This window comes from Canis lupus, chromosome 25 (genome assembly GCF_011100685.1).
Source record: "Canis lupus familiaris isolate Mischka breed German Shepherd chromosome 25, alternate assembly UU_Cfam_GSD_1.0, whole genome shotgun sequence".
Taxonomy (NCBI): Eukaryota; Metazoa; Chordata; class Mammalia; order Carnivora; family Canidae; genus Canis; species Canis lupus.
Genome location: NC_049246.1, coordinates 4,669,244 through 4,686,710, shown reverse-complemented (window position 1 = coordinate 4,686,710; position 17,467 = coordinate 4,669,244). Strand labels below are relative to the sequence as shown.

The window sequence follows — 17,467 nt, the reverse complement described above, 5'->3', positions numbered from 1 at the left end:
TGTGGTGCAATATTTTGTTTACAATATGTATGATGCCAACAGAAAGCACAGGGAACACTGCTGATTTCTATCCATTTTCAATTTCTTTTGCTCGGAGCACATTATGAAGTGGACAATTGAAGGTACCCATTCAGAGCTGCTAAAATAGACTTTTTAATAGCATTTTCCTTTGAATATCTGAGGCCCACAGACAAACCCCCCTGGAGAGTTAGATCCTTTTGGCCTGGATTTACTATGAGTTCCTACCTTTATTTTCTTTTGCAGTCATCTGCAGGGCATCTCAGATTCTGCTCTCTGTCAAAGCTTGGTAGCACTGCCCTGACACATCGACAGTACTGTAAAGCTTACAGTAGTAAGTTGGGAGAACAGAGCATTACTTAGAGACCCCAAAGACAATGATGTGTAGCTGTCAGATAGTTTTTCCAAATAAGCTCTCATTTCCAAATAATTGCTTGGCTGAAATTTTAAGAATGACATTTCCATAATAGTTTGATGATAAACATTAATTATAAGTGAGTTACATCCATGACATATTTTTAAAAAGCTTAAAAATATAGGTTACTTAAGAAGGACATTGTAATTATCAAGGAAAACAGACTAAAGATCTTCATGAGTGGTATAAGAAGCTCTAGTCTTCTACTTGGATTAAAAACAGGCCCTTTGAATCCAGAACCCACTCCATTTCACTCCTCCCTTTCTGTCTGATCCCAACTGTGACCCTGTTCATCTTGATCTTCATGACAAGCACCCCACCCAGCCTTTGTGATCAGCAATTGATGTCAACCCCATATAGGTCATTTTCATTATACACACCGAAGTCTTTATTGAGCCTACTATATGCCAGTTAGCATAGAGCATATACACACAAAAGTGAAAAAAACATGGTCTCTCCCTCAGGCAAAAATGTGAATAATTAACCTCAAAAGGCAATATTTCCTAGTGTGAATGGTTAAAACATTTTGTGCAGGGGGTGTGGGTGAGAGGAGGAAGGGGAGGCTTATGGCCAAATAGATTTGGTAAATACTGAGTTCATTCAATATAAACAAGTTTTTTTATTTCTGGTCCTTGCAAAAACCCTTAATGGGCTAATGTACACCACTACTCCAAATAGGAGATAGAAAATACATTATTTCCCAAACTTATTTGATTCTGGAACTCTCCTCTTCACATAGTATCCTATGGACTAATGTGTGACAGGGTTCCCTTTGGCTCTGTACTGGCGGCCAGGGGTGAAAAAAACTCAGGGAAACAACACACAATGGAAAGTAATGTTACCCACTCTCCTGGGCAGCCAGATTTCTCTAGCTGATAAACATTTATGATGGGCCTACTGTGTGCTAAGCTGTGTGGCAAACATTATGATGACAAATCTCTACTACATAAAAAATGTTCTTTTCCAAAGGAAATTGTCCTTTCATTCCACATATTCCCATCATTTGTATTCTAAAGCATCAGATTGCAAACCAGATCACATTCATCGGTGTGTGAATGTTTTACGCTCTTGCTAAGCAGGCAGATAACTATCATCAAAACTACAGCACTGGATAAGGGGGTTGCCAGCTAACTAACCTCCTTCCATCATATGCCCATGACCATCCTTTAAGCCTGAGACTCAAAGAACAGAAGAGCCAATGATCCAGCTTGGACAGTTTAGGTTTAATTCTGTTGGCAAGTGGGAAATGAAACATGATGAACTTTTGATGTTGTTTCCAACTCCATGATTCCAAGAACATAAAAGGAATGCAGCGATTGTTAAAGAAAAACTGTCATCACCCAGCACAAAAAGACCGGGAAAAGTCATTTCGGTGCCAAGCAACATGTATTCATTTACCTCTCAATCTTCAGTGACTAAAACCAAAGAATTTGTTGAACTATTAGAAACTGTAATATCTTCTGTGCTCTTTGCTCTGGCATCATTTAGCCATTTCCCTGCTCACAACCTCCCACCACAGAAGGTGTATGGTCAGTAGATCAAATTCAAATTTATAAAATTGCTCCTTGTTAGAAGCCTTGGTAAAAGATTTGATAGAAAAGGAGGCTTAAACACAAGATTATGATAAAGATGGATTTAGGATAATCTGTGCACTTCAATTATCCATGCTTTCACTCTCTATCATTAATCTAGAGGTGGCTGTAATGTATTCCATCTAAAAAAGAAAGAGTAACGAAAGATGTATAACCCTCTTCTGTAGGCCAATACAGTGTGAGAATTTTCCTTTAGGCATTACTGGACATTCTAATATCAAAAGATTACCAATGTTTTGCACAAAGATCTGATTTTATATATCTATACAGTGTTACTCCTTTTAAAATTTGAGGTTCTCAAAATTCAGTGTGATAACAAGTTTAAAAAAAACAAATTCCATGTATGGATTAACATCTTTCAGACCTGGGCCTTTTCCTGTCCTCCTTCCTCTTACCACATAAGTCCTGAGTTTATCCTCCTACCTGTGCACCTTGGCATTTCCCTCGGGTGGATTTCTCACTCTTACCTCCTTTATCCCCAATCCATCCTGTTTAATTCTGCTAATCTATTCTTTCTTTTAAACTTTCAAAAACTCTATGACTCAGAAAAACATCAATGGTTTACCATCATCAAATTAAAGTTTATCTTCTGAGTCTGGCATTCCATCCGGTTCCAACCTACTTTTCAAGTCTACAGTAGTCATGCCATGTACCTGATACTTAATAAGCATTTCTTGGATGGTTGGATGGATTAATGGATGACTGGATGTTTGGATGGATGAAGGGATGGGTGATCAGATGTTTGGATGGATGGATGAATGGATGGATGGATGGATGGATGGATGATCAGATGTTTGGATGGATGGATGGATGGATGGATGGATGAATAGATATAAGGACAAATACAAGGACTATGCTCTAACCCAAAACACATTCTAATTTATCTACTTTACATATTCTTCTCAGAAAAGGACTTCTTTCCTACTTGCATGGGTTTTTGTATGACTTTTTTTTTCATTTGATACCCCCTCTTACCTAACTCTGCCTGTTCAAATCTCTCCTATGACTCAAGGCTCAGTTGAAGATTCAAGCCTTACCTTCTCTATCCACTCCAATCCAAAGTGATTTACCCCTTCCCTGAATCCCTAGTCATCATTCAATAAATGTTTATTAAATACATATTATTTACTACCCACTGTATTAGCCCTTGAGATTACAACTACCCTAATCCTTCATCTCTTCTTTTCCAGCACATAGTGTATAGACTTACACTCCAAAGAATTCCTAACACATTGTGTATCAGTAATTCAGCAAAAAGTAAACTGCATTACCTACAAGTGGCTTATGTCATGAGGCTGGAGTTGGGTGGCTGAGTTGCAGTCTTTGCACTGTAATCACCTCTGACTTAGGCAAGTCAGGAAATCCCAGGTAGCTATCTTAAAACACATCCTATTTCTAGAGATCCTACATTTGGTCAGGGTAGATATAGTGCCTCCTGTAGGGCAGTATTCCTCAGTACCACAGAGATACCTGCTGTAGCACAATTTCTGAAGAGCCCACCCTGTCATCAAAGCCCAGGTTCTGAATTAACCCAACTCTGCCACTTAGATGTTCATTTCTTTGTGCCTCATATCAAACACGTTTATTGTATACTGGTTGCTTCAAAGAGTAGATGAGTTAAGACTGAATCAAAAGAGAATAAGTCCTCAATACATTTTATTTTTATTAGCTCAAATGCATTTTTACTTCCAAGTAAAAATGGCTTATACTTATAAGCCAAATGTATACCTAATATAAATGAATAAAAAAATAAAAAAAATAAAAAATAAAAAATAAAACAAATAAAACAAAGTAGGTAGCTCCTGGGCACTATAGCAACAGGCTTCCTTTCTAAGTGAACTTGGATAAAATACAGCATATGGGTGCCCCTTCTCACCTGGAGAATAGGGATTCTACTAGTATAATTGTTTTTGTGAAAAGCATACTTGGAGTTATACTCAGGAATATGGTGCAAAGCTGGTAGAAGTTGCTAGCATGATGCTGTATATGGTGCATGCTTCTGATTTCCATCAAGCTTCCACTGAAATGATGCTGTGAATGTCATTAATTAGTATGATCATCATAGAACACAGGTCTGGTTCTATGAACCACTGTCTGAACTCAGGACCCCTTGGGATCTGTCACGACTTTTAGTTTTGTGGGACCCAGAGATTTGTATTCCTCTGAGAAAACTGTCCTCTGTCAAAATGTCCTTACACTAGAAAAGAAACTCTACGTATCCCATATGCAATTCATAAAGGAGGTAATCAGTTTATGGCATACAATGCTTAATATACCATCAATTAATTTTCAGTTCTTACCTGGTGCTTTGGTTATTATATGAAACTCTAACCCCAAATAATGACATTGCATTTATTGCATCAGACTTTATCTCTGACGGTGCTTAGCATAATGCCACACTCACTGTACCTTAAAAAATATAGGTGCCTATAATTGCCAGATGTGCTGGAAAAGCCCTTGAATGAGAATCAGGACACTTGGGTTTTGAACCTAGATTTGACATAAACATTGTATAAACTTGGAACAAGTTCTTTAAATTCTCTCCGTTATCAGCTTCTACATTGGTGCTACAATGTTTTACCACAGTAATTTATATGATAAAGATATAAAGAAAAGATGAAAAATTTTCTTGGTATGATAGCAACAAGAGTTCTCTTGGAGCCTGGGTGGCTTAGTGGCTTAAGTGTCTTGACTTTGGCTCAGGTCATGACCTCAGAGTCCTGGGATAGAGCCCCACCTCCAGCCCCACCTTGGTCTCTGCACTCAGTGGGGAGTCTACTTCTCTCTCTCTCTCTCTCTCTCTCCCCCCCTCTCTCTCTTTCTGCCTCTCCCCCACTCCTGCTCTCTCTCAAAAAAATAAATAAAATATTTTTACATGTAATCCTCAATATATATTATTGCATTGAACCCTCTCTGCTATAAAAGAAACAGACTCTATTTACAGTAGTTAGATGGTATTTGTATCCATTGTACAGATTAAAAAAACAATTTAGCCAGATTCAACTTGTGTAGAAATTTGAAACCGTTCAAAAGCAGGCTCTTAATTACCAAGCTACAGGAAAACAAATCTATCCAAAGTACAGAAAAATGTGCCCTTACATTTGTGTATTATAAATTTCAGTTAATAAACTCATTTTAATAATAGTTATCACATATATTATAGATTGTTTATAGCAAAAAGTGTCTTAACAAATTTTTTTTACAAGGAAATTTGAATTATTTCTTTGATCCTAGGAAAACATATTCGGTTTTGACTCTTTTTATGTGAAATCTGGATTTATATCTTTTCCATTAACTTGTCACCATACACACTGGTCCCGGGAGGCTGAGCTGCTTCCAGGGAGTGAAAAAAACCACTATAGACAAATATGGACTTCCTCTCCTCTGAGCTTCCGGCTTGAGTTGCGCTGCACCGACAGACATTCAAACAAAGGCAATAAAAGCATCTGCTATTTACACATTTCCAAGAGCAGGACTGTGGAATCCATTCCGCCTCACTGGAATGAGATCTCCATGGTGACACTGACATCACGGAGCAGTCCTTATCTTTTCTTTTACAGGAGCGCCCTCTACCAACAATGGGATATCTCTGCAGCCATGGCCTCATTTTTTTTTAAAGCCCGCATGCGAGTCATTGTGTCCCTCTAAGGTGCCTCTCCTTGCGTGAAACACTAAAATATTTTACTATCACCTACCTAACATATTTGAAGTGAAATTACGATCACAAAAGTAAAAGCCATGAAACTCAGTCCATTTATTGGAATCACTGAGTATGGCATATCTTTTCTGTTTTAATTTTCTTTTCTTTTTAAAATACTTATTTATAATTTCTCATTCTTCTTGATACCAGTTACAGGGGACATACTGAAAGGTTCAGGTCTTTTTTTTTTTTTAAGATTTTGTTTATTTATTCATGAGAAACACACAGCGAGAGGCAGAGACATAGGCAGAGGGAGAAGCAGGCTCCCTGCTTGGAATCTGATGCAGACTTGATCTTAGCACCTTGGGATCATGCCCTGAGCCAAAGGTAGATGCTCAACCACTGAGCCACCCAGGCACCTCGGAAAGGTTCAGTTTTAAGGAGATGCTGTTTACCAAAAAGAAATGCTTATACCCGTGTTTAAAAAAACCCAATCACCTGTGCATCTAAAGCATCAGAATCAATAACCTTCTTCTTTCTGCACAATTCATAATGTGACCATTATAATTAGTTTTCAGCTAAAACTTGGCACATGTGGGCCTCCTCATCCCGCCAAAACCTAATTTTGATAAGGTTTCTTTTCCAATTTCATTCCATACTTGGCTTTTTTCTCCACTCTTAGCAGTGAGCGTTGTTATGCACATGATATTATAACTCAACCACTGTGAATTTTTCTGTTCTATAATCATGTAACTCTATACATTTCTGATTCAATAATATGCCTATAATTTGTCTTATTGCCAAATATCAGGAATGTGTTATATTATTGTCAGTAAAAAACACATCCTCCATTGTTTATCACTTTTTCATTTCTTTGATGATAAACTTATATAAATAAATTTCTGATAAAGAAAAATCCCTTAAAGAAACTCTGGTTCTTACCCAGAGAAAGATAAAGCCATTAAGAAAAGAAGTAAATTACTCAAATAATAATAACACAGAGAGGAAAATAAAGATCCTCAAACTACTTTTCACAAGTTTGAAGCTCTAAGACACTTTTTTTTTTTTTTTGCTGAGTCAATTAAAAAAACCCAACAATTATGAAATTGATAGTATATTCATTCCTTGGTGGTGTTCTCAGCTACTAGTCTACATGAACAGCAGCTAGGGCAGTGTATTGTGGAATATACTCTAACAGAACATATTCTTAAAGAAAAGGAGTCACTAAAACACTAGCTAATGTGAGGCATGTGTTGGGGATCTTGGCATGCAAGTAAAGCTAAAGCATGTGCATTACAAAAGTTCGGCTTCAAACCCAGAAAAATAAACCAAACCCATAAAACCCGTGTCAGGCCAACACCCTCCAGATATAGTTCTCTAGTTCGGGAGCTGGAAATGTATTTGGAGCAACCAGTTGCTGTCTTGCCATTTGGTTAACTCTTACTCAACTTGCATGTGACCAGTGAATCACAGTGCTGTGAATTTCCCTTCTGAGATTTTCGAACGACCCTAAGGCCAGTGCCAAGATCCACAATGTGCCACGCCCAAAGACACTTGACTCACATCATTATACTGATTCCTCACAAGGACCCTTTAGTGAATCCTGATTTTTAAAACGTTTCATAAGAAAAATCACAATCCAAAGAATTGGTATCTGTGTGAGGGCTAAAACCATAAAGACAATCCTTCTGTCTTTTATATTCTTGCATACTGGCTTGTTGCTTAAGGTTGCAGGCAAACAAATGATATTCCTAAAGCTATGGAAGTATGTGTCTGCCAGGAACATTAGTAAATGTTGCTTGATATTGAAGTATGGAATTGGTTGCTTTAAATATTTCTACTTCTATTTCTAATCTACTTGCCTCGATAAATGGCTTAACATTAAAAGAGATTTTTAATTTGATTCAAACTAGTCTCAAGTAAATGATGTTTTTTGTTTTTTTAAAAAGATTTTATTTATTTATTCACGAGAGACCCAGAGAGAAGGCAGAGACGTAGGCAGAGGGAGAAGCAGGTTCCTCGCAGGGAGCCTGATGTGGAACTTGATCCCAGGACTCCGGGATCACGCCTTGAGCCAAAGGCAGATGCTCAACCATTGAGCCACCCAGGTGCCCCAAATGATGTTTTCTAATGATAATACCGTAAAGCTAAAATCACCAAAATGATTGTTACTATTATCACCATCACTACCATGAGCATCAGCATTGTCTCCTAACCATCAGCACCACTGCCATCATCAACATCACCACCTCCATGGTCGGAGCTCTCATACAGTTTTGGAAGTTTTTCCCCCCCTCCTTAAATAAGCTGAGGACAGAGCCTTTTGTCTTGTGTGGGTTCAGTATTGGTCAGTGTTCTACTCATAAGATGGTTAACCATTTCTAATTGAGAATAATGATTCCAGTAGTATTTAGTACAAATGCAACCTAAAATTACATTCTAAAACTATTAAGTGAAAAATTGCTTTTTTCTTTTTTTACCCAAACTCAAATGTAGCTAATAAAAACATTTATATAGCATTAAAAATATTACTGGAGTAAAGTACTCCTTCCAAAAATGTCCTTCAGAGTAAGTCAGCTTTTAAAATTGCCAATAAAAACATTCTCTGGAATAGTTTGAATAAGATACCATTTTTTCATAGTTGTATTAAGATTCAAGCACAGCTAAGAAAAGGCTGAGAGACAGAGATTGGCAGTGGTAAGATAAAAAATTTTACAGTCCAAAATGAAGGCTTGGTTTAAAATATGGTTTTTATAAATAAATGTTGATAATGTGTGTACAACCATGAATACATACTTGGAGATATTCCCTACTCAATGGTCTTTTAGAAAATTATATATGGTGACCAAAACACTCTAGGCCAGTATTTCTTCTTTGTCTTCATCTTATACCATGTATATTAGAGTTTCCATAATTCTTTTTTAATCTAAATTTAGAGTTGAGTGAATAACAGGTCTGGTTGCCATTTCCCCACAATGCATGAGCTATGTGTATAAAGCATAAGGACTTCAAATGCTTACAGAGGCCTGGAAGGTAATACGAACAGTGAAGTGGGCCAGGCATAATAAAACACAGTGCAAATGGGGTGATAAATGGTAATTAACATAGGCAGACAATAGGAAACTGGTAATAATAAACTAGAACCCTCCCTTCTCCTAAGGGCAGCACCTTGATACTTGTCATGCATCAAAGTAAGGCCAGGGCTGCTAGACTGATTGAGTTTTTAAGAAAAAGTGAAATCAGATTTTCATTTAAAAGTCCCTGATTTTTGAAAGTTGGCAATAAATTCTTTTATTTTTTCTTTCTTAAAAAAAGCACTGTGCACTCCAAATAAAACACACCTGTGTCCTGGATTCGACCCATGGGCAGGCAGTTTGCAATCTCTGGGGCAGAATTTCCCACTAAGTGGCCATTAGCAATGGTTAATGTGCACAAGGCGGGTCACCATGGCTGTGCCAAAGTCGCAAGGAAGGCAATGAGGCTTCCCAACAGACCCCGATTGCTAGAATTTCTGAACATAGGGTAGGACATGGTCAAGACCCAACACATGTGCTTGCTTATACAGGTGTCCTGGGAAAAGGGTAGATTTGTCGACTGAACTTGTTTTTTGTGTCCTTCCTCTCTTCTACCCTCCCTTTCCCCTTCCCGGGAGAGAAGAGGAGTGAAATAGCATGGAGAATCAGTAACATGAAATTTCAGAGCAAATGTTACCAGCTCAGTAGAGACGGAACCAAATTAACTCCCTGTAATAAAGAGCAGAAGCACAGTTCACTTCTCTCTCCCACCCCTTATGGCAACTCCTGTCTACAAGGTCTAATGGTGGTTTTAATAGCTACTGGCTTCATCATAAAAATGAAAGGTCTCTTCTTAAAAAAAATGAAAATCAATCATAAGCAGTAATTTTCTTTTTTATCACATCTGCTCTGCCCAATTATGAAAAACAACCATGGCTACTAAAAATTATTAGAAATGTTAGCACTCGTTGGAAGGGAGCAGAGTAAATAAAACTCAACCATCTAGGGAAATCGATTTGGGGCCTAGCACATCAGAGTGAGAGGAGAAACTCAAGCATTTTCACGAATAACTTCTTTCTTGGAAGGGGGGGGGTTGTGTTTTATTCTTGGCCTATCAGCTTCCCCCAGGTAGGAGGGACGGGGTGGGGGGAAGGGGAATGGAAGAGGGGCTAGGAGGGGGCGGCCTGCAGCTGCCCTTTGTACACATATTCCAGGGCGGTGGCAATGGTGCGCATGTCCAGCTCGATGCTCCGAGCCCAGTTCTCCACATCCCCGATTTCCTTGAGTGCCTGATTGAAGTTCTCCACCATCCCGACCCACTGGCCTGTCTGCTTGGCAAACTGGGCAGCCTAGACGTGTAGGGTCTTCGCCTCGTGGTCCAGCTTCTCTGGTTCATGGAGCCTGGGCCACACCCACACTGAGGTGATGCAGCAGCGCTTCGGTGAGGCAGGTCGCTGCGGGGATGGCCTCCCGCCTCCTCTTCTCCTGCAGCTTCTTGCGTCCCCTCTGCTTGGCCTGGTGCTCCCTCAGCAGGCGCCACAGCACGGCGGCGGCGGCTCACAAATAACATCTAATGGCTAGTTTTTACTTACTAGGTTTCTCACAAGTCAGGAGTAATTTGACATGATTCTTCCTTCCTTTCACAAACTTGTCTAATATTACTGCTGGCCTTCTCTCAATGTGTGATGATTATTAACTCAGAATATCTTTAAGGGCATATAAAGGGTTAGGCTCATTTTTACAGGGGACATCTACCTAGCACAGGGAGATTCTCTCAATATTTGGACAAGAACACTCATGTTTACATTCTCTAATGTTCTAGCTTTCATTCAACAATGCACCAATATAGACCGCATACAATAAAGCTCTCAATGGCAATAGTGGCCTTGAAAAGTTTTGCATAGTAGCACTGGAATCAGAGAAAGTCACGTTTAAAACTTAATTCCATTAATTACCAACTGGGTGAATCAATTGGAAACCTCCTTTTCTTCATAGAGAGAATGAAGATAATATTGTATCCACCTCCCAGGATGGCAGAAAGAATTTGTTGAGATAATGTATCGACGGGTGTCAGGGAGAGGAACTGTTTAGTAATGAAAGGCAAAAAACAGTAATGAAAGGCCTTAAGTTAATGTTGCTGAAGCATAAACTTCCAAGATCACACTCAGAAAAGTCAATGATCACAGAATGGAAGGCAGAATAAATCAGCAGTTTCCTGTTTGTCTTCTCCTGCACTGCCTTTCTGATGAAAATTATTCCATCTTACTGCTGTCAGACTTTAGACAACCGTAAGACATTAGAATTGCAATCAACACTAATCAAAGTGCATGAAAATAACATTTTCTTTCCGTGTATTATCCATTTTTCTTTCATATGTGAAGAATACAACGCAATAACTCTATTAATATAAGCTATCTCCTTACATCCCCTGAAAAAATCTTATTCTTTTCAAGTGCCTGACAAGTAGATGACTAAACATCCCCTCCATGCTGAAACATTTGTCCATGCCAATCACAATTTCCTTGATGTTAAGGGAAATGAAATCTAAGTATGAACTGCCATGATGAGCAGCCACTTACAGCTTTAAAACCATAAAAGAGGCATAACCGTTCAACGGGAATCTCAACATTGAGCTTCTCTCCTTGTGTGTCATTTAGACAACTTCAGGTTTGAAATCTCCCCCATTATTAGGTCTCATTGATATAAATAAGGTTAAAATCACCATATACAACAACCATGCTACTATAAAGCATCATAATTTAATTTCTACAGTAACTGGGCTGGAAACTTCTTGTATTATTTGTAGTGTTATACTGCCCTTCAGTGTCCAAACATATGAACTGTTAACAATATTTTTTGAGCTCAAGAAATGTCTCTGTATGAACCTTTATAGAGAAGAGAGTAACTGTTTTATAACAGTATTTCAGTGAGGGGTGTTGCTATGGTTTAAGCTGTGCCTCCCCCCCAAACTCATATGTCGGAATCCTAATTCCCAGTACCTCAAAATGTGACCTTATTTGGAAATTATGGTCTTTGCAGACATAATTAGTTAAGACGAGGTCATGCTGGAATGGGGTGGGCCTCTAATCTAATCTGTTGGCCTTATAAGAAGGGGATGTTTGGAGATGGACATGCACACAGGAAGCACATCATGTGATGATGAAGGCAGAGATCAGGGTGATGCTTCTAGAGGTCAAAGAATGCCAAAGATTGCCAGCAAAGCACCAGAAACCAGAAGCAGGCATGGGACAGATTCTCCTTCACAGCCCTCAGAAAGAATCAATCCTGCTAATCAGTCAATCCTGTTAATCCTTCATTAACCTGATTTTAGACTTCTGGCCTCCAGAATTATGAGACAATAAATTCCAGTTGTTTAATCACCCCACTTTGTGGTACTTTGTTACAGCAGCTCTAGCAAAACAATACAGGTGTATATCCTTCATGCACCCAAAGATATGGAGTAACATAAAAATTTTCCATGAAACACATTCATCTCGTTTTAACCAAAAGGATTAAGAAGGAAGGTTCAAAGCATAACATTCTTGTTAAACTTTAACCTGAGGATTTTTTTAGTAGCATCAGCTGTTAGTGGCTTCATTGTCCTATTGTTAAGTTCTAGAGCATTTTAGAGACAAATTCTGAAGCCTAGAACACTTTATTCAAATATTATAGATGTTGTACTAACCTGAAAGAAAGGCAAACACATGATTTTTATTCCATGATTTTTATTTTTAACTGCCATTTATGCCAGTTAGCTTTTACGCCATAACGACCAATTCTTCATTGTAGGAGAGTTGTGCAGACTCTGGGTTATCTAGACTCTTATTTTCTCTTTGTCTTTTCTGCTTTGTTCGTGGTTGGCCAGTTATTTTACAAAATATATACAGGGTAGAGTATTAAGAGCAGAAAAGCCTTTATGGGATGTCTCCTTGACTTCTAAAATAGAAGCAGGGAAAGAACTAGTCCTGAAAATTCCCCAAGAACAAGTGGGTAACAGGCAGGACCCTAGACTACAGGGAATCAGAACTGGATTGTCATAATCTTGACTCAAAATCACTCTTGTGAGATCCTGATGTCTCTTGAGTGCCCTCTTGTTTTCTCTAAAGAGGGATTATACTAAATGAGTGGCAGCAATACCTCTTTTAGCTCTGTCAATTCATGACTTAGAAAGGACCACACGCAATAGACAAACTGGGGAGGCAAATGAATGTTTATCACGAGTCTACCAGGCCCAAGGTCCTAAAGATTAAATTCATGTTTATTACCACATTGAGGGGCCTCTATAGTTAGACTAGTGGGTAACAATGAAAATATCATTGATTTTACAATTTATTATATGCTCTTATCTAATGCTCTGGTAAGGTAGAATATCAATAGAAAGCTTTGTTTGGGGCATGTTTTATGAATATGAAGACTGTGATTGTAAAGCACTGATTTTACGCTGAGAAGTGAAAGGTTATTACTAAATATTTGGCATATTCTAGTCAATGATAACCTTAAAACTTCAATGTTCCAAGTGTTTCTAGAACCATGAAATAGTTAAATTATCACTGCAGGATTATAACATCTTGGGAAAATCCTTTATTTTTTTAAGATATGAAAATACTTCTAGAACCATGAAATAGTTAAATTATGGCTACTATTTTATAAAGTTAAACTTGGGAAAACAGTCTTTTTTTTAAATTAAGAGATACTTTTTAAAATGCAGTAAAATCCTCTTGTATTAAATTATAAAAAGATAATTGGGAATAATCATGAATTATTACGGGCCCTTTTCCATACAGAACTTCTGAAAATGAATTAAATTTAGAATATAAGGGGACGTGTAAAATTACAGAATTAAAGACATTCAAAGGAATAATGCTGTGAAGTGGCAGGTTTTGAGAATTTATAATATAGGGTTGTGAAAAAAAAAAAAGAAAGAAACCACTTTCACTAACAATGAAACTATAAGAATTCCAGGAGCAAACATTTTATAAAAGAGGAAATGCACATACAAATTGTATGAATGCATGATTTAAGAATTCATAGACAGTGCCACAGTTTTAAAACTCTCCACATTGCTCTCCTATTTGGCACGTTCACTTTGCTACCTAAATCTCTGCCTCCTTGAAGCTATTAAATGCAGCTAACCAAATTACACTGAGGCATGTGGCTGGAAATATTTGTCTTCATATCATAAGTTTAAATCCTCATTAATGACTTGCCAGAACATACTTTTTAATGTTTTTTTGCATCCAAGTTTTTCTAAACCTACAAAAAAGTGAGCATCAAAAATAAACATTCTTATGACTTCCAAGGGGTTTTTGTAAACTGAGACTTATGGGCAAATCTGTCCCAGCTGCCTGTTTTTATAGAGTCCAGGAACTAAGAATGGTTTTTTCATTTTAAAGGAATTGAAAAAAAAAATCAAAAGAAGAATAACATTTTGTGTTAGGCGCATTTCAGAGTTAGGTGTTCATGAATAAAGTTTTATTGGAACATAGGCAAGCTCACTGGCTTCCCTATAGTCTATGGCTGACTTTGCGCTACGATGGTGGAATCAGTAGCTATCTCAGAAACCAAATGGCTCAGAAAGCGTAAGGTATCTTCTATCTGACTATTTTCCAGAGAAAATGTGTTAACCTCTAATATAAGTCACAACTCTGGTTACTTTGATATGAAATCAGCAAGTTCCTTTATATCACATACCAGGTCTTAGGTTACCAGTGCAGTTCGTTAATCATTCTAAATCTAGCAGTCTCCTCAACACAGGGTAGGTTATTTCACGAATGTGTCATTCATGGTGCTAAAAATTTTTAAAAATAAATACACACAACTGTCTTCTAGCGAGCATTGTAGGAATATTCCTGTAGATGCCAATACCTTGCTACTCTGCTCAAGCCAATGATCCAGGCTAGGTGAGTGCTGGCCGTTTGTATCTGTATGACCAGTTGATCCAGCAGTGCCACTATTTTTTTTTTTAAGATTTTATTTATTTATTCATGAGAAGAGACAGAGTGAGAGAGACAGGCAGAGGGAGAAGCAGGCTCCACGCAGGGAGCCTGACACGGGACTCGATCCCCGGTCTCCAGGATCACGCCCCAGGCCGAAGGCAGGTGCTAAACCACTGAGCCACCCAGGGATCCCAGTGGCACTATTTCTTTACTCTGACTCAAATTTAATTGAATTAACACCAGCACCTGGAGTTTCTGTACTGGGTATACATGGCCCTAATTCCATGTGATACTGACATGCTCTTCTCTAACCAAATTTTATTCATTTGGTTGTAAGTGATGATCAACGTTTATATATATATATATATATAAATATATATATATATATTTTTTAAGATTTTATTTATTTTTCACACACACATGCAGAGAGAGAGAGGCAGAGACACAGGCAGAGGGAGGAGCAGGCTCCATGCGGGGAGCCAGGATCACGCCCTGGGCTGAAGGCAGCGCCAAACTGCTGAGCCACCCGGGCTGCCCAACATTTAAATATATACACACACACACACACACACACACACATATATATGTTTGTGGACATGTATATATATATATATATATATATATATATATATATACACACACATATATATCTTAGTATATATAGATACATTAGTTTACCATATCTTAGTGGGTAATATATATATATGTGTATATATATATATATACACATATATATATATATATATATATATATATCTTGGTTTACCAGTTGCTGTGCAAAGCACAGAAAAAGAATCCTATTCACTGAAACCTTAAAATGTCCTCCCTTGAAGAAAAAAGTTCATTTGTGAGCAGCTAAGGACTAGTTAAAAAACCATGTTGTTTTCTTTTTCTGTAAGGACCAACTGGAAGCCACTGAGAATCAATCCACACTTAATTCCTGTTTTTTTAGGCCCTGTCCACTTTTAGGGGTGCATTACCTGTGGGAATGTAGAATGGTACAGCCCTGGTGGAAAACAGTATGGAGGTTCTCCCCACATTCAAACATAGAATTACCATATGATCAGCAATTCCACTTCTGGGTGTCTACTCAAAAGAAGTGAAAGTAGAGACTTGACAAGATATTTGTACACTTATGGACACACCCATTATTCACAGCAGTCAAAAGGCAGAAGTAACCCAAGTGTCCACCAACAAAAGAATGAACAAACAAATGTGGTATATCGATACAGTGGAGTATAATCAGTCTTAGAGAGGGAAGACTGTCACGTGCTACAACGTGGATGAGCCTTGAAGACATTATGCTAAGTAAAATAAACCAGTTACAAAATCCTAAAGATCGTATGGTTCCACTTATATGAGGTAACCAGAATAGTCAAATTCCTAGAGGTAGAAAGTAGAATGGTGGCAGTTCCAGAGGTTGGGAGAAGGGAATACACAGCTACTGTTTAATGGGTACAGAATTTCGGTTGGAGAAGATGAAAAAGTTCTCAAGATGGGTGGTGGTGCTGGTTACATAATCATGTGAAAGTACTTAATGTCACTAAACTGTACACTTAAAAATGGTTAAAACTGTGAATTTTATGTTATGTGTATTTTACCAAAATAAGAAAATATTGGCTTCCAAGAAAACATTAGTACACTCTCGTGTTGGACAAAATAGTGGTTACGTCCAGCAAGGACTTACTTGTGCTTTTCTCCCTCAAAGGTCTTACAGGAAGGACAGGAGGCAGCCTTGACTGAGTTTCCAGTGTGATCAAGGGCACTGTGTTGTTTTATCTAATTCTACAGCTTTCCAACCCTGGTGTCAGCATCTCCTTAATTCAGAATGTGACCACCGAGGTGCTGAATCACAGGGCTGATCCATAGCACCTGTAACCCAGGAGTGGAGATGGAAGGGAGGAGAATGAACACAAGAATGGGAAGAGGGAAAGAATGGGAAGGGGAGGCGATATGGGAGAGGAGTGTGGGCAGGGAAGTGGGGAGGAGAGAAGAGCAGAGAGAAAACACAGAGTGTGATTTCTGTGACTAGTTCTCAGTGCCAGACCCCTGGTGCCAGCCCACAACTCCAGAGTTGTGTTCTAAGTGATTTCTCAGTGTCTTAATAAGCTCCAAGTTGCATGAGCTAACGTGGGTGGGATACTGCTCCTGGCATCTTACGATACTGGACAATTAAGTGAACATTAGGCATACCCTGCATACCCTGATGGCATACTCTGAGCTGCAGCCCTGCTAAACAACAGATCACATTTTCATGGAGGCATCAGGGTCACCTCAAAGCCCCTTAGAATCCAAGTCTGTGAATTCACCACAAGAACCGATCCATGCTCTGGGGATAGGAAAGTAATCCTCTAGGAGAGGACAGAGATCTACAGAACCTTCCTCATCTTCTGGAGCTGGGGCTTACAAAGCTCTGACACGCGCAGCTGAGAGGCTCTTCTTTTATAGGCTCTGTCAACCCCTGGCCACCCATACCTCTCTTCCAGTGCCTGTTGGCCTAGCAGCACTCCCATTGCCCTGGCTCAGCCCACGTGATATTCCTGGGCCTTCCCTCTGTCACCTCTCAATTAAGAAGGGAGGGAAGAAAACTGACTGGAAACATCTCTCCTAAATGTGAATGTTCCTGTTCTCCTGCCCCTCAATCCCCTCCAGTGTCAGTACTTTTAGAAAAGGAAGCTTATGAAGCTAAGCACATATTTCACCATGAAAGGTTCCCAGGCAACAAGGTAAAGTGAGGACAATTTGGAAGGAGGTGAGAAGACACTTCATGGCCCAGAGCTAATTCTGGCTGTCCCTGAGTCAACTCCAACTCCCCACGGCCATGCAATTATACAGCTTCTTCTAGTCACAGA

At 38.7% G+C, this 17,467-nt stretch overlaps 1 protein-coding gene and 1 pseudogene across 9 annotated transcripts in view; both read right to left on the bottom strand.

The window, feature by feature from the left end:
- DCLK1 (doublecortin like kinase 1) overlaps positions 1–17,467 on the bottom strand; it is a 341,215-nt gene that overhangs the window by 164,957 nt on the left and 158,791 nt on the right. The gene's annotated exons all lie outside the window — the stretch shown is intronic.
- LOC100684435 lies at positions 9,838–12,446 on the bottom strand (annotated as a pseudogene).